Source organism: Nothoprocta perdicaria, unplaced genomic scaffold, assembly GCF_003342845.1.
Source record: "Nothoprocta perdicaria isolate Ctin4 unplaced genomic scaffold, notPer1 scaffold_57, whole genome shotgun sequence".
Taxonomy (NCBI): Eukaryota; Metazoa; Chordata; class Aves; order Tinamiformes; family Tinamidae; genus Nothoprocta; species Nothoprocta perdicaria.
Window position 1 is genome coordinate 3067016 of NW_020455832.1, and position 19109 is coordinate 3086124.

Sequence of the window (19109 nt, forward strand, 5' to 3'; positions counted from 1 at the left end):
CTCTAAATCTAAAGACAGCAAACTAAAAGATTCCTAAAGAAATTACAGAACTGATCCTACAATGCACTGATAGAGCCTGTGATCAAATTAAGCCCTAAGAAACATTTCAGAGACCCTTGAAAGCATGCCTGTGTCTGACTCCTTTTTTCAGTTAGCCCAGTAAAAGAAACTCGACTATGCAGATAAAGCCTGTGCACAATACTGTATTATAAAGATCAGTCAACCCAGCCTTTTTCTGTACAAAGAAATGCTAAAACCATCATTATTCAGTTGTAGTGGCACTCACGCTAATGACGATTGCTCTTCTTGATGAAGCTAACAAACATTTGTTCATCAGACTGCTCAGCCTATATGCTCCTTGACTTTTTCTTTCTTCRAGTTAGAGCATTGTCCTCTAAAAACAAGAACTCTGTATGAAGTACAAACACGAATATGTGTATGTGGGCTGTGCTCTGTGAGAGATACATACGTGTGAAACGTGAATGTCTGTTTACTGATGTGATATACAGTGTTAGCACAGTTAAAAACCAAGACAGTGTAGATTTTGATTTATACCCGTGCAGCAGCACCACACACCATAGGGCTTCTCCACACTCTTCATGGAGACTCATGCAAATCCATTGATCCTATTCACTGCAGAGCACTGGTGGGATCAGCTCACAGGCTGAATTAGCCTGCATGGTGRGGCAGCTCTGTGTCCTTGCACGAAGGAACTCAACTTGTTTCCCCATTTGCTTTGAATACAGCTGAACAAGGACTGATTGCATGGGATGTATGGAAATGAAGAAGCAAAGAAAGCTGCATCAACATCTCTCAGAAGCTCTGATTTAATGCAAGCTACTCCCCCTCACCTCTCTCCCCAGATTACATTCTGTCTTATCTCAAGACTCTAAAATGAATATTAGCTTGTGTTTAAAAATCTGAACCTAAGGCAGATTAGTGCTTGAGTACAGGTTTGCACCAAAGTTTTAGCTTATAGCAGTTACCTGCAGCCATGTCCCCAAGCTCAACTGGATGGAGTGAAGAGAAGAAGAAGCAACAGCCAGGCAAGCATTACTGTATTAACATCAATAACTTATTTAGTTGTACCTCAGATACAGGTCTGTGCTCATATTCATAACCACTCCTATGCTGAGCTGAGCCAAATTAACATTTCCAACAGTCCTATCTGAGCTATGAGTCAAGCTATATTTCTATGTGGTAAGTGCCTGAGACTCCTTTACAGCCGCTTTTAGTGCCCCAATGAATGAGTCACCTTGAATAACTAAAGGATATCAGATACAGCTTCTAGTTACCATATGATCRTGTGTACTGCCTCTGCTCGCTTCCTCAGTGTCTATCTGAACCTGAAGCTCCGCATCTTCCTGAGATAACACAGGAGTTTTATTTTCTGCATACCAAGCCCTTGTCTCTTCCATTCACAAGCAACGTAAGTCCTAAGAGAAATCTACAGACCAGGACTCTCTGCTCTATATAACTAAAAATAATCAGTTTTAAATTTGACCTGGAAATTAGAAACATATTTTTAAAAATCAGAGGACTGACTCTGCAACTCTCAATAGGAGCAGTGGGGGCACAAGATCTCTCAGGTTTCAAAATTAAATTTSTTAATTTTATGAACAGGACTAAACAGATGATTACCTGACAGAGCTGGGGACTGAACCCAGCTCAGAAGATCAGTTTCCATCCTAAGTGGAGAGATCAGGATGCTCTTGTTGATCTGTTTTATAGTGTTCAACCCTTTGGCTTATCAAGCAYGCTTATTTCCTGGTGGATAGGTCTATTTTTAGGTTTATCTTTACACTGACATAATTCAAATTGGCAGGCATGGTTAATTATTTCATTGATTTGATTCAACCACCAAGAGCAGGAAATGCAAGCAAATGCTCTGACTGCTGTTGTGCTTACCAACCCCTGACACGTGTTTTACATTGACATTCTTTCCTTGATGCCTTCACCTCTTTACCCACTCCATTCCCTTCCTAACATACTAGACTTGCTTTCTGACAGGAAGAGAGTCTCTATTTAAGAGAGGGTTAGAGATCTTTATCCTTCTGCCCATATATCTCTTCACAGTCTGGTGAGACATTTCCTCTTCTGCTTAGCTGTTCCAAATGGCCTAAATTTTCACCAAATAAAGATAGTCCTTTTCCTGTTTTATAGTCTAAGGGAGGAAACTCACTGAGTATGTGAAGATTAAGACTCTCCTTCTGTGATGGCTGTTAGATGCTGGCAGAGCCTATTGCGCTCTTCTAGGTCACAAGATTGAGTCACCACTTTGAATTGATCCCTACCTCAGCACGTATGYGACATGTGGGAATTCCTTTAAGAAGATGCTTTCAGACAGCTGAGGATCAATGTCTAAAGCACTTTTGGAGCCCTTATGTAGATCTGTACCAGCAAATGGTGTTTTCACCCTCTGGTTGGTTTTCACTTCAGTTTGACACTGAAAAGCCTACCTTTGGTGCAAAATACTGACCTCTGTAAGGAGACACTACATGCAAGACAGTCTGGCCAAATGGCACCCATGATTAATGTAAGTTAAATCTCAATCCAACTCTTTCCTTAAACATATTTTTTATAATAAAATTTGAAAAAGTCCTTCTTTATCAGCAGCAGCAGTCAAATCAGAGTCACAAAGATCTACAGATTATCTCTCCAGCCATGACCATGATAACACAAACCAAAAGTAGCTAGAGATTTGCACTTGAAATCTCCAGATGCAGTGTGTCAGTTTAATTGAACCCAGCTGATACCAATGAAGAAAAAGTACCCTCTGATACAGTAGAGGCTATTGAAACCTGCACAGCCTTACAGAGAGCCTGCAGGAGATAAGGAATTAGCTGCTGTGATAAAATCCATGGCAAAAGGACAAAGATGCAAGGAAATTTCTCTACAGTGTAACAAGATTTGACAATAAAAAAAAAAAAATTGAGTTTCTGATTTCTGAAGGTATGGGGAATGCTATAGCAGTGATGTCTATCTCCTCGCCTTCACAGCAGTGCTGAATTACACTGGAGGAGGATGTCAGGAGCACAGAGAAGTGGAAGCTTTAATGTAGTGTAACTCTCTTCTCTCAATTGTGCACCAAAACATTTTGTGCCCAGAAGAGTTTTTTAATTCATATCTCTGGCACGCACCAACAAAATTAACAGGRTTAAATATTGGATAAAATCAGCTAGATCATATGAAGGGGGACTGTTCCTTTGGCATGTCATTGATATCCAGAAATCAACAAAGCAGATTTTTTTGCAGAATTTAAGGAGAATGGTACTATACATGGGGAAGATGCATCTGTCCCATTCTTTTCAAATGGCTAAGGTCATCAGAATAACAGAATTACTGATAACATCTTTTCTCATGGCAAATTTTTAACACCTAAATTTTTTCATTTTCATAACCTTTCATAACCTCCTTTCTTTATGACTAGGAGATAGGCTCAGGTTATACACTGGAAGCAAACACATAAACAAGCTGTTTCTGCTGCTTCGTCCAGAATCCAGATAATTTTGGAGAAGAATGGTGCTACTCAGGCCTGTGTGAAACAAGGTTTCTGATCCAGGAACTTTAACAGGTGAAACATATGGCTAATGTTTGAGAACATAAAGGATCTGGACACAGTGTTTTTGTGACATCTCAGTTATGCATACGTATATGGCAAAGACTGGCAGGGATCTGTGCCCTGTATTGCCATTCAGTGTAGGGAATGGACAGACCTATGGGTCCCTTTGAGGAAGGGTTTAAGTTTTAAGTTCTACAACCTAACAACATTCCTCAGCATTCTTACTGGGATGCATTAAGGCAAAAAGAACACAGCTATTGCTGATAATGCTGAAAAGACTTGTGTTGCATTTTATTGGTTAATCTAGCACAGAAAAGTACATTTCAGGGCATTATGGTTAGTATTAAAGGACTTAAGACAGCCAGAGAAGTCATTCTCAGAGCACCCTGTAGGGCAAGCGTTAGTTTAGCTAACAGTCTTATGCTGAACTAGATTCCCACGAGTTGTGAGGGCTGGAGCTGTGGTTAGGCAACCTATAGCAAACAGCAAGATTATTTTTGTAGCATCCTGAAGAGTCCAAAAAGATGGGAAGATGATGGATATTAATGGGTCTCTGAGGATTGTTTAGTGAGTGAGAGGAAGAAATAATCATCTAGTAACTTATCATCTTGGGAGGGGGTTTCAGGTAGTAGAACAAAGTGCATTTAAGGTATATTTGCTACATTTACTTTTGTACTCTGCCCACACTGTATGATAATATTGAAATTATATGAGGTGAAGGCCTTATGTGGTCCAGCATATAATACAGTTAAAGATATTAGTATGTATCATCGTGAAGGAAAGGCACAAAGAGAGACACAGCTAATAGAAGAGATRAAGGCCTTGGAATGAGTCTTAATTTCTAAAGTCCTAAATGGGTGTGTTTAAGGTTAGGGTTAGTGATGCTGAGGCAAAAACTGCCAGACAAGTTATTCTTGTTGCATTTTGCAGTTCAAGGAGTTGYGGAGAGCTGTGTACGTAATGTCCAGACTTTTGTTTACAACTTCAGGTTTAGTCTCCTGGCTACATCTCACCTTCAGGGTATATGATGGTTTTCAGAACCAAATGTCTTTAAATGAAGGCTTTTGTTTATGGTTTCATTTTAAGAAACTACAGCAGGGGAAAGGCTGTTCCTGATATGTCTTCTTTGTTTTAGAAAGATAGGGACAGAGATTAGATTGCTRTCCATCCCCTATGGTAAATAACAGCGCAGGGACCAGAGTTCCTGTTCTCATCAGACCTTTCTGGGCTCTGCAGTGCTGAAGAGGAATAATCTTYCTGGCTGCGTCTGGTTCTCTGAGAGCCTTTCCCCTACCTTAGCCCAGATCCCCATTCAAGTGTCTGAAAGGCACTTAGGGCACCTATTTCAAACTTGAACTAAGCTTCTCAATCCCTTTATCAGCTGCTTCCACCCCCACTGCCTATGTCATGCAAGATGGAAAACATTTTCCTATATGTCACCTAGTCCTTSCAAGCTCTGCATGCACACCAAGTTAAAAACACATGTGGCTGCTTTCCGCTCCATGAATCCCATGCTGGGATGTTCAAGGACTCTTGAACATAGGGATATAACAGAAAGTCTGTTGTCCGTGTAGCCAGGGCATTATCTCTTTTTTCTGCTGGTCTAGTTCCTACTGAAAAACTTAAGAAAACAAAATGTTCCTACATGAATTAAGTCCGTAACCTTTAATCAAAACAGATATGTAGACAGGGGAGCAAACCTTGACTTAGCTGGTCACTAAAACACTGGAGGTACTCCAAYAGCTCTGGCTCCTTTAGGTTTTCATCCTAGCTTTAACCATACCAGACAGTAGGAACTGTCTAATCATCACTCAAGACAGCTCAAGACCTTAAACCCCTAAACAGATGTCTCTCTTACACTTTGTGTCCTGCATAAACAGTATCTGGATGCTTTAGATCTTCATATCTTAATTGTAATCCCATGCCTATCATCAAAACTTCCTAAGTCACCATCACCTACATAAAAACACCTGATTCCCTTTATTGTGGATCCTATCTTTATGGTCTGTTCAAGATGTAGTAAGTTTAGCTTGTTTGACTGTCTTAGTTTCTTTAACCATAACCTGAAATACATTGTGAAACAAGATTACATTTTAGGGCACAGCATCCTTCAGCCTCCACAGTTTATTGCCTGGGCTTTGCGGAATGTCTTAATAAAAATATCCTTAAATACATTAACTCCTGCAGTGCGATATGTACACCTATAGCAGTATGTTGCCATGGGGCCATCCCCTATCTGAAGTCAGAGAAGCTAAAGCAGCCAGACAGGTTATTCTTGTTGCAACCTGCAGAGCCCAGAAGGGCTTTAGGAGGGCGCTCACATGTACAGCATGACGTCAGGAAGCGGCTGGTCCCTGGAGCGTGTTCGAGGGGATGGTTAGTGGGTTTTTTTTTTGAATCCAGAGCCTAAAGCATTTCAGGCCAGCATCCCACAGTGCCCAAGTAAGGTGATGAGATGTGAGAGAGGACTATAAGGAAAGATAGGGCAGAAAGTTTCTTACTGTACAAGCTACCACCCAGGTGCATTTCAGACTGAGGCCAGGGTTCGGTTTAGGGTTTCCAGACCTCAAGCAGGCAGACAGGCTRTTCTTGTTGTATCAGGTAGAGCACAGAAAGCTTGTTAACAGACACTTGTTAGCAGGCTTCAGGGCATTGTTCAGCGATTTAAGATAAGGGATAGATACTTTTAGCTCTGGGATCCAGAACCTATTACATTTCAATTTATAATTATGGTAACATTTTCCAGGGCTTATAGAAAAGACTATAGCTAGAGGAGCGGGAGGCCTGAGGTGACCCGGGACTAACTGAACTCTGCAGGTGAGGACAGAGGATGATCTCTCTGTCTGTGGGCTGGGGAGTGAGTTTAGGACACTGGACATGCCTTCAGTTAATAGGAGTCAAATTTTACACTGTTCTTTATTTTAAGGGCCTGTTCTGTGTATTTCAAGAGGGATCAGAGTTAGAGCCAAGGAATCTAAGGTATGCAGGAACCTTTTAATTGCTGAATGCCTCGGGGACAAGAGACCTGGGAAGAGATATGGTGTTTGAAGGTATCAAGGCTGAATATCCTTTGTTATCGAAAGCATTTATTTTTTGGTTATAGTAGGGCTGAGGCTGGGGTTGGGTTAGCATTCGGGAATCGGGTTTCTATAAAAAATACCTGTTGTCAATGCCCCATTTCTCACAAGCAGCATGCTCCTTAAAAGCTGAATTCTTTCACCCGCCGGTATTTTTAATGGKGCCCTTGAGGGCACTGAGAGCCTGCCGAGGAGAAGCACAGGCAGCAAGGTGCTCAGCTCCAGACGTGCAAGAGCCGGTGTGTGGGCTGCAAGCGCCCGGTCACCCCTCTCTCACCCTGCTCACGGGTCCCTCCTGCCCTGGCAGTGCAGGGCACTAGCACCACTAATGCTGATTTAGCACCACTAATGCTAATTTAGCACCACTAATGCTGATTTAGCACCACTAATGCTTAGCAGACGTTGAGGGTCTCTCTGCAGACTGCAGCCATCCACTGCTGCAGTGTCAGACCTGCTGCGTGGAGGAGAGCGCTGCAAGCTGCCTCAGCCATCCCGGGTGGCTTTATCTTAGGCAGGTGGAACAGTAGCTCCCCGCTAAGTCTTTGCATTTCAGTTGCAGCAAGCTTGTGCGTGCTCATGTGAGGTGGTTGGGACAAGAGGGCTGTAGCTCCTGAAGGCAGGAGATGACAAACACYGGAGCAGTCTGGCTGCGGAGACCTCCTGCATCTGCAGAGCTAGTCCTGCGACAGGGTAGGTGCCTCCAGGCTTCACGAAGACATGAGCCACTCCAACAGCAAGGAAATGTCTCGTTATAGCTAAAATTGGTGAAACTGCCGTTTCCTTTCCCTCCACTCCACCTCTCAGTCCAGCTCGTGAAGCCTTCGCAACCCTGCCTGGTTGGTGGCGTTTCTGAGCTCGCCTCCCTCGGCTTCTGTCTTTGGACGCCCGTGATAGATGTTGCACATCATTTTCTGATTCTCACAGGTCAGCAGCTAACCTTTGTAAGTAAAAAAGTATCCAAATGAAAGACAGGCATGTTTCAACATGGGAACTCAATCTGATTCCAAAGGTGAAAGATCAAGTTTATTAACTAAACCACCCACCTCCTCAGGAATATTACATGAATTAAAACCAGACTTCCTGGTGTTATATATGCAACGGCTGTCAACGGCATAAATTATGCCCAAAAAGGTTTTAGCTGCTTTCCTGAAAAAAATCTGAAGACTTGAATTCTTCTTTTGATTTGTGTTGTGAAGTTTTATTAAATTTATGTGGACAATATCCTGTCTTCTGCTTAAGGACTCAGGCAATTGCAGTAAGCTGTCCCCTTAGGGGGCAAAGTAGATATCTGAGGACTTACTATATTTGCTGAAAACTTTTTTTTTTTTTTTTTAATGAGAAACCCTCTGTATATTGATCATTCAAAATCAGATAACATATTCCAGCTACAGTCATCTCTGAACCTACTGACAGGGTGAAGACATTGTTCAAAAAGCACAACAGGAATGACTAGTTGCCTCTGCATTTTTAAGGGCATAACATCCAGAGTTTATGGCACTTCTCATACAGACACTCTGTGCTAAATGTCAAAGCCAGGAGCTGACCTCTGCTTTAATCAGTGCTGGAAGTTACTAAAGGGCTTAGAAAAGCTGACAATTCATTTACAGTACAAAGAGGAATTACCATAGCTTTCATGACAGACAAAGTTTGAACTCAGAAGAGAGAAATGACCTTCTCRCAGGTAGTCATGCTGATGAGAGCAGGCAGCTTTCACAGTATTTCCTTGAATGGGTGTGAACATTACTTTCTTAGTTCAGGCCAGTGTAAATCACAACTAATTTAGTTTTAATCATCTTCGTTGGACTAATACAAATGAGTTCCCCATTATATTTGCTCCGTGATGAAGTTACTGCATATGAGTTTCTGCACGTAATAATTTTCTTTAGATATTCCTTCAGTGCTTAGAGTAAGAAGCTCTAACAATAGATGCAAAGCCTTCCACCAGCTGAACTAACCTGGTAAGCTGTGTGCTGCAAGGCTCACTTTTTGTTTGTACTTGGCATTGGGAAGATGCTACAAGATGGATTGAACCCTTTCTAGAAGAACAGACAACCTTCCACATTATTTCCCTGGTCTTGTCTCGAAGTACCTTAGCAAAATGAAAAAGAGCAGTCTGTCCTTATTTATTTATTTTTAAGGAAAGTCAGTGATGATCACTCGGAAGCACGCTGAAAATCACTGTGCTTTCAGTTTATCTGAAAACACAGCAAAGCCCTGGGATTCATTCGTTGATACTATTCACTCTTGCTTGAAAAAGAGCTCTTAAATGAAAGCACCAATCAACTCTACAGTGATAAAAGAGACTGTCTAGGTTATCTGAATCCATAGGTGCTGGAGACACAAACATGCATGGAAAGACCAAACTGAAATTACTAAATCTTTATGAAATCACTTTCCCATTAAATGTCTGGTAATTTTGACCTTTGTATATATTTTGGCATCTTTTTATTGGAACACTACTTGGGCACCAGGGTGAAACGACAGTCAAAAATGATTTAATGTACCCAGAAGTTTGCCTCCCTTAAAGCATTATAGGCTGTGTACCTCAACCATTCATTTCAGCTATTCCAGTTTCCAGTTGTGGGGAAGTTTTAATGTATGGAGTTTTTGTCTCTGATCTGCAATTTYGTTTTGGACATGAGCCAGAAACAACAGAAATACACTTACAGCCTTACCTCTGACTGTGGAAGTGTTTTGTTTGCAATCAGATATTAAAAATGGTCACAAAACTCAGGTCTCCCCCTCATGGGACATTTTCTGAAGTCCTTGTGACGCAGATTCTGCATGATCGCATGGGACTGCCGTGTGTAAGGTGCATGACTCCTAGGTGTGTGCTCATCTATAAGGACCACTGTGCTGTGGCACTCTATAGGAGAGCTTTCCAGAATCCCTTGAAATGCACATTTGCACTTTTCAGGCACGGATGCAGGACTTCATAAGCTTCTAAACTTCCTTTTTGACTTGTGTGCACACATGAATGCACAATGTGAGATATAAATGTCCTTTGTCCAAATGAATTTGAGCAGTTACAGACAAGGCTACAGTATTCCCACTTCTGGAGACAGGGGGGGGGAAAAAAAGGCAGTGCCCAAACCCACAGCTTCCAGTGTCACAGTACAAACAAACAAGGAGCCCGGAGGTTAGTGGATGTTTGCAGCTCTATGTAAAATCACCATCAATGCAGACAAAAGGAAACTGTTGTGAAGCTCAGAGGCTGGCGTCTCCTTGGAGCTCCTTGGGTTTGTCCGCCTCCGCCCACACGTCTCAGACTGGCACCACTGTGTCCCTAGGAAGAATACACCCATTTCTTAATAAGAAATTCAGCAATTTATCTGAAAAGTGAGCAATTATCTGAGGACAATCTCATCGTTTGTGGCTAGGAAGCCATCCTCCATCACGTCACTGATGTGACCAAGTACAGTACATCATTTACTTTAGACTCAGAGTTCCTTTTCATCTAGACTGTAGCTTCCTTTCACAACTGATGACTCTAACTTGCTTGCATAAAGCTACCTTTCATCTCATTTCCAAATAAATGTATTTTTAAGTTCTCATAAGGTCAGTAGCTGGTGACTACGGTATTTTCAAGYCTTAATCCTCAATACAGAAACGTGTTTGAACAGGTAAGTATTTAGTGATACAATATACCTACTGCAACATACCTTGATAAAGAATGAGCATCATAGGAGAATATTACAACAGTGTGTCTCAAACATTGCAAACTAGCTGGGAATGTTCTTCCCCAGCATAGGACTTCAATACTTTTATGCAAAATTTGCTTTTTAACCTGGGCCTCAAGAAGGCCCCAGATGTCTGATTTCTCCCATACTTCTGGAGGAAATATTATTTTCCTTCTCATTCTCCTGTTTTTCTTGAAAGAATGTTTAAAGGTGCTCACTGTCTTTGGAAGAGAAGAGTAACTGCCCAAATAATCTGGGACTAAACTCCTGAAAGCAGGGGCTGTATTTACTTCTTCAGAAAGTGGTAGCAGCATTAAAGCATAGTCATCCCTGTCTATTGGAAACCCCAACATGTGCTTGGTCATGAATTCATCAGTTCTCCTGCTGGCAAAGCTGACCYTCATGTTCTTTGAGTTGGTGGGTAATCATGGTCTTCTACATCAGCATGGACAGGTGGGCAGACCTTGCAATCCCTTGGGTCAACAGTGACAATCATATGCTTTAAATTCAGCATGTAAAGAATACATTCAAGTGCTTTGCTGGCCTGAGATGRCTGTGTGTTTTGCAAGCCTGAGCCATATTTAGTAGTCATTTTGCATTAAACTTTTGGTCTGCTTATTACAATGAATTAGTGGCTCTTCTTCTGTTTCAAGTCATGCAGCACGCAATCCCCAAAGAACATAATCTGAGTCTCATTGATTTCAATGCAGATAATTAAATCTTTGTCACAGAATACTACTGTACATAGTGCTAGAATATGCATGGCTTTGAAGTAATCCTAAATAAATATATTTACTTGCTAGTGCTTAAGAAATATCCCTACCATCASATCTTAATCTCTTCCCACAGAAAACAAGGAACAGATTTCTCAGTATTTAGCCTGTTTCCTAGTTGCTGTTACCAGCTCGTTGGCATTAATTTAGAAGAAGACTGTCCTACCAAACATGACTAGCCTTTTAAAAAAATAATTGCTAGGGGCAACTTAAAATAGGCTCAAAGAGGATAAAGAGGGAGATGAGGAAAGAAAAGAATTGCTGTTGTTTTCATCCACTGCTCTCWCAGTGCCTCAAATTCTCTTTGATTTAGTTTCTTAGACTGCTTTGACCATCCTAAAAAGCTAAAATTGGAACCTAGTTTTTCCTTTGTTAGCATTAACACTAACACTGAACCACAGCTACCAGTTTTTACCCCCATCTCCTTTTTTCATTTTAAAGATATGCTACAACATGTGTGATGCAATCAGGTATGGCAGGAYAACTCTCCCAAATGCACAGCAGATCCTGATTCTCATACTGCACTTTTTCCACATGTGATTTCCATATGTCAGAACAACAGGATATCAAAGTTCAGAGACCCTCCTGCATTCAATTTGGGTAGTTTGAAAAGCATTCTGACTCCCTGTTAAAAACTGTATTAGCCTTGAGTGAAGTTTGGGAATGTTTCATAGATTACGGGTTAAATATTACAGAAATACTGTTACTAGCCACAGACAGGCAATTCAAAAGTAGGAAATTATGATGGGATAGGAAAAATGAGAGCAAGTGGAAAAAAAAAAAAAGAGATAGAAAGGCACAATGAGGCACCTAAACAACTCTCTTCAGAGTTTCAGAGCCATACCATGCAAGGACTAAACAATTATGACTGGCTCTTTGCTATGTTTGGACTCTCCACATTTTTGAAACGTCTTACTTTTTTTGTAATTATGTCACTCTAGAATAAATAAAAATGCTGCTATCTTGTCAGGATGCACATATAAAAGGAGAAAAATGAGAAATAAAAKTGCTTCAAGTGTCTTTAGGAAGGACTAGGGCTATCCTGGAATAACAAGCATGTGGGATTGCTCCATATATCTATATATGTATGTAGAGTTTATAATCTTATTCTCAGGAAGTTGCTGAGAGGTATTAGTGAGCAGGAGGGAAAGTCCTTCATTGTCAAGTGGATGAATAACCTTTTGCAGCTTGTACTGAGGCATGGCTCAGAGCTATCCAGATCAGAACTGACAGCTTTTCTGAAGAGGCTGGGCTGATGCCAGAAAGAAAGCAGAGGCCTTCCAATTTAGTTTTATGTAACCAGTTCAAAGCAATGCCAGGGAGGAAAATGAGGAGCTCAGTCCTCCGGGGTCCCTGGCTGCCTAGAGCTGGTGCAGCATTGCAGGAGAGCCCTGAGGCTGCCCCACCATGCAGAAGCATCCAGCTGCTCTTGGGTGCAAGCACCAGCTACCAGCAGATCCTCATCTGTTGAGCATCTGCACTCTGTCCATGCCAGGAACATACCCATCCAGGTGAGCCCCAGGTTAGGTTCAATATCAACACAAATTCCTTTTTCCTGAGCTACACAACGCATTCCCAAGGAAGTACCTGCTAGAGCTGCTGAAACAAGCAGGATGATAACCATGCAGTCGGGCTGGATATCATCAAAGGGGAACGGCCCCAGGGCTAACCAGTGTTGGGGTTTCTTTATAATTGCTGTGTCGGTTATGCTTGTGCCAGAGACTCTGAATAGCATCAACGCCCCATGCATGAAGAACTGCATGCATGCAAAAGCGGACAAGGTCTCRGTGCCTGAGGTTTTACAGCTTAAGAAAAGATTAATTTTCAAGGGTAGGGGAAGCTCCCACTCCCCAGGCACCAYGCAGGGCAGCAAGGGCCAAATGCAGGAATATTCTGACAGACCCTGGAGCCTTCAYGGTGTGGATAGGTTGTGTCCGTAGGGGCAGCTCCCACAGGCACTGCCCCCAGTAATGTGGGCTTTCACACATCGCTCCCCAAGCCTTGTCCATCCTTTGGGAGCACTGCACAGCCCAGCTGCCTTCTCACTGCTCTGCACCTCCCAGATGCCTTGTTCATGCTGGGCAGCCTGCAGCAACTCATGGCACCTCATTTAGGCATCCCTTGGTGACGGGAGGAAGCAGCAATCCTCCTCAAAGTAGTGATTTTTCATAGGCAAATTTGAGAAAAAAATCTGTTTAACCTAAGCCCTCAAGAAATGACTTAACTATCTGTTGGAAGGAGAGTTGCACAGCCCTGGCATGTGCAGAGATGGGGAGAGCAAGCACATTTTTATAGACACAGACTGTGTGTTGTTCACCCACTGGACATTTCTGAAGAGCTTGCACATGAGGGGATCCCTGTGACATGYGGGCCAGCAAGCAGACACACGTCGCTCCTGCTCTAAATTATAAGTACCCCTGGAGGTAGATATCTTTCCTGCCAGTTGGAGGATGTAGACTGACAATAAAGACTGGGGACCAGGTCCTCGGGGTGATTTTGGCTGGAGCCATGTCAGCACAGCCCATATGAGCTGAGGGCCTGACCCGAGTGTCCTCGCAGCCCTTTACAGCAGGGACACTGGCACTGCTGGAGCAACAAGCACTCATGTGACCAGTTTCCAGTGAGGCTGCCTTACCTGCAAAGCAGTCCTGAGAACATATTTTTGAATGGGGTCTTTTGTCCTGGAGCCCACTGCTAGAAAAGGGCTGGTTATGCTACCAGCGAAAGGACTGGCTGAGGAACGAAGGAAGCCAAGGGATGTTTTACATGGTCTCTCCTGAGCTCTGTTGGGTGTTTTATCAACTGGYCTGCATGTTGGCCAGGAACGGCCTGCCGGGGGACTTGCCTCAGCTGCTTTAGTGTCTGCAAGGCGAGCGCCTGCCCTTGCAGCGCAGACGGTCAAGGGGAGAGCCGGGCATCTGCTGGGGTGACTCAGCTGCTATCTYGGACACCCATCTCGGCCTGGGTGAATCACCTCCTGGAGGCGCCTGTCTCTCCGCTGGCTGTACCGGGAAGCCAGACRACTAGCGTGGACACACTGGCTAACATTAAGGGAGACAAATTTGCTGCCATCCCAAATTCTGTGACCAAGCCAGCACGGTTCGCATGCCCACGGGCTACATCTACGTCATGCACAGAAGCAGGAGCAGTGCCGCGATCCCTGCGTAAACTCCAGCTATGACAGCAGCCACGACCATTTATTACTGAGAGGTTTTTTTTTCTTTTTTTTTTCTTTTTTTCTTTTTTTCCCTTTTTTTCATTTTTTTCCTTTTTTTTTCTTTTTTTTTCTTTTTTTTTTCTTTTTTTTTCTTTTTTTTTTCTTTTTTTACAGGAGCAGAAGGGTGTGTTCGGTGAAAGCTTCTGTTCTCAGCAATGCAACACTGAACTAGTGTACCAAGAAAGGAAGAAATGGCCCAAGAAAAGAGATCATTTGGGGTCRTTCTGGTTCTGTTGTGAATTGAAAACTGATTCAACGCAAGGTAGATTTCTGTGTGATGCCTTTCCTATATGTCATAGCTCTTCTATCACCTCTCATTAAGTGAAGGAGCACCTCACAGGACCAACAAAAATWATTATTTTCCAGAGCTGCTTGAATCACTGTTCGTATGGAATTTTGAAACTGTGTCTATGCTTCAGCCTTTGCTGTCATTGTTAGTGCAGAAGGGGCCGGAGACAACAACATCTAAAGAATAAACCAGGCTTGGGTTGCAACAGAATTTCCCACAACTGCTCAGTTGGTCCAGAGCTGCCTGAGGCTGCAGTTAGGCAAAAAAATTTTCCTTAATAGTAAAGCTTGTTTAAGAAACTCTTGCCCTTGGCTTGTTGTTTCTGTCTTTGTGCTATGTTTCAGCATCTTTCTTTTTGCTTACATCAATACGATTGTTTATATGGCTATGCTATAATGCAAATCATGGAAATTAAATGAACTAAGAAATCTCCCAATAAAAAGTTGTGGGTTTGGTGAAGAGGGAGGGAATATTTTTGTCTTTATGCACCATTTCCGTGCCCTGACTGACAAAGCCCTACAAATGGCTATAATGATGCAAAGAAGGAGATGGGAAAGGACAGCACAGGCAGGGAGAAGTGATGGCTTGGAGGAGGAATTTTTTAAGCAGCTTTTTTCTCAGAGAATCCTTCTATGCTACTGCAGTAACTACTGCRTAGTTACTACTGTGTTACTACTATGGAACTGTAGATCGTTACCTGCCTGTGATGTAACCTTCATCCTCCCTCCCATCCTGCCATTCCCCTCCTGCCCAGTTGTTGGAAGGTTGGGTGATAACAGCTTCTAGCTCCCTTCATGAGAAAATCCTCTCCTTGGACTAATACTAAGGTTTTATGTTTTTATTTTCATGACTCCAGATTTTCATAAAAAAGAATGGCATTCATCTCTTAGTGTTTATGATATTTTTGCTTTCAAACACCAGCCCTCCAAGATGATCTTAACTTTTTCAGGTCCTCAAGTACAGTCTAATTCAATTGTATATAGTATCTGTCTAAAGGCCTGAAAGCGAATCAGTAAGACCATGTGTGTGAGTGAAAACAAGAGTGTTACTAAAGACCATCATGCACATCTTGAACAAATCATCTAATGAAACAAGGCAGGCAGGTGTGACAAAGTTAAAAAAAAAAAAAAAGTCAGAAATTCTTTGTAGGTAGGATTAAAAAAAAGAACACAAAAACTGTGTATCTGTTTCTTTCAAAGGCCATCTTTAAACCTGGTATCTTGTCAGTTAGATTAGTGATGAAAAGGCAAAAGAAAGATGATACTAGCTGGATTGTAGCGATGTGATAGCAAGATTCCACTGCTTATTCACGGTGGGTCAATCTGAAAGAGAAAAGCATCTCTCTGAATGGCCCTCATGACAATCTTGTGAGAATAAGCAACAGACAGAGTGGAGCCCRTATGGGATTGTACCAATTAGCCAGTCCCATGAAACTGACCTYATACTGCATAAAAATATTAACTTGAAAGTCACTGACTCTTATGGAAAGCATATCATATGTATTAAACTGGAATCACATATAATTTCTTGTCATTTTTTTCAGTTATTTCACAAYTGTCTATTTTGTTCCTACATCCAAACTTTAGAGTTTATTGATTTATTTTAATCTTATTAAGAAGCATCCAAACAGATGTCCAATGGACAAAGAAACAAAGGCTTTCTCACTCTAAGGCTTCTGCTGTATGTCATGGCGGGCTTACTCAGGTTTGCAAATCATTGATTATAAACTAGAAGCTCACTGAAAGCCTAAGGCATTAGCCCAAGAAGAGAGAGCCAGAAAGCAGACTTGTGTGACAAGCAGGAATGAACTGCAAGCCAGTGATACTAAATCTCTGTGCTGGAGTCCTAACTTTTATTATTTATTCTTATTTGCAGAGTAGCACTATCACAGCAATTGTGGAAGAGGACTATCATGCAGAAACACATTCCTTCTAGTGCTGAACATCTAGGCTTACAGCCTAAGCCTAACTGGGCATTTTCAGCAAGCGTAGAACCATCAGCTTTTCCTACCCAGGCAACAACAATATCCCTCAAAACCCCTCAACTTGCTTCTTCGGTGTTTCATCAGAAAGGACAGAGCATGCTTTCATGTTCATAAGTTACAAAGAAACATCTGATGAGAACAGTAACCAGATATTGCTCTGTTCAAAACCCAGAAAAAAATCCAGTCCTTGTTGTTTAACTGGCTGCAGTCTGGGCATAGGGAGCCTTGACAGGACAACCGCAACAAAGTGGATGTTTCTTGATATGAATATTCTCAACAGTGACAGTTAAACACTGCAGTTAAACTGTGTCAGCCTAGAATGAGGAAGCTTTTAACAATTCAGGAGATCAAAAGCAGCGACAACGGAGAACCTACTGAAAAGTTTAATTCTAGGAATGAAATTCCCATCAAAGAATGCCGCGTTTCCATTTTCTCATCATAGCCTAAACAAATTAGAAAAATCCAAGCCATTTACTGTTTTATAGCCTCATAATGTTGCTTTGTATTTCAAACGGGATTTTTGTTTTTAATGAATTTGGGGCATTAATACAGGACATACTCTACCAAAGGTGCATCAGAAAACTGTAGTTATTGTTTGGTTCTGTCCTTCTAAGCACAAGAGCACATAAATTCTAAAAATTTGAATATAATTTTTTTTTACCAGCTCAGACTGAAAGTCCATCTTACACTAATTTCATGTCTCTAACCATAACAAAGRGCAGATGTTTCCAGAAAGGATGTAACAGGGTAAGAACGGGCTGATTCTTCCCCTGGAGAGGAACCATTAGCAATTTAGAATCTCCTTAGGCCTGCAGGTTACTTTACTTAATGGCTATGGGACATGCAGTGAAATCATTAATCCAGCTTAAGGAGCAGGAAGGTGCAAATTTCTCTAGCCCTAAGAACACCTGGATGTCATTTTTGGAGGGTTCTACTACAATCTGTAAAAAAAAAAAAAAAAAAAAAAAAAAACAAGAAGAAGAAAAAGAAAAAAAGGAAAATGTGATTAGTAGTGCAGGTGCCCAAGTTCTCTCATTCTTGTCCTGAGGCTCTGGATTTGCATAGTCTGCATCTCCCAGGTCACACACAACCAAACTGTCATTTGCATTACTTGGCAAGAAATATCATAACATTATGAGAGTCTGGAAGCAAGGCCTGCTCCGAGACTTCAGAAACAACATCAATATAACTCGGAAATAGCTTAGCATATTCAGTGCCCTGCATCCTGACAAGGTGTTGATACAGCTAGATGGTTGCTGGCCCCAAGCTATCTCTTTCAAAAGTCAGCTGAGTAATCTTTGCTGAACTGCAGCCRGAACCATTCTTCCCTCAGATTAAGTGCTTGACCCAAATATTTGATAAATATTTGTAGGAAACATTGCAACAAACACTTAAAAAAAACCCAACTAACTTCATAAGAAATATTTTCCATCATCCATTCTAATGCCCGGTACACCCAATGAACCCAGTCAATACTGGACATGAGTCTCTRGCCATGCTCCTGCCACAGATGCAGGAGCCATGTCCCAGCAGGTCCATCATGGGCCAAGCCTGAGGAGATCTGGTTCTTTCAGTAGCTTAATACTGACTCAGTGTGGCCTTGGACAGCCACTCACCTCTCTGTATCAGTGTTTCCATGTGGTAAATGGAGTTAATGTTTACCCATCTTCATAAAGTGCTTTGACAGATGAAGGTGGAAAAACACTCATAAAGTATCAGGCTGAAGACTCCAAGCCTAGATAGATTATAGAGATAAAGCAGACATTATGTTATTGATAGTTTAACTGCCCTTGGGGACATTTCTTATGATCAGACACGACAGTGGATGAAAAAAAACTAAAACAGAAGCTAGTAAAATACTGTGTTGTGACAACAACACAAAGCAACAACAGCCAGCTTGTAGGAAAGGAAAGTTGCTGGTTTGCCTATGTCAATAAAATCTGCCAGCAAAATGCCCAAGGAAATGTTGAGTAGATTTGCCTTGAGTGCCTGCAGTTCATTGATTCTAATCTAGCAGCATTCACAAGAAGCCATTCTTAGCTTATTCTCCCATCAATTTATTTGAACTCTTATGTCTTTCAAGTCAACGAGATATAATAAAAAGATATTTTCCAGCATACACTGTTGCAACAAAGAAGAGAACAGTGGAACACATTTTTCCCAAACCATTTACTAGTCCCAAGGGAGATATAATTTCCTTTCAATCTCAACTTCATTTCAATTCATTAGGCATTTTTATTAGTCATTTTGGACTAAATAATTGACTCTTTTGGAAGCAGTTCCCTCATTGTCGCAATATCAATTAGTCAATGAAGTATCATAAGGTAAAGTGGGAAACTATCAAGATATGCATATGCTCCCACTAGTCACTTGAAATAAAATCCTCTTTCTTTTAGTCAGCTGCATACCTGTTATTCAGAAATCCACATCAACCTATCTAAATGAACAACAGTACATTTTTGCATGGAATAGTAGAAAATACAGCTACATTAAAACGTCAACAGCAGCATTCACATCTTCAGTAGGT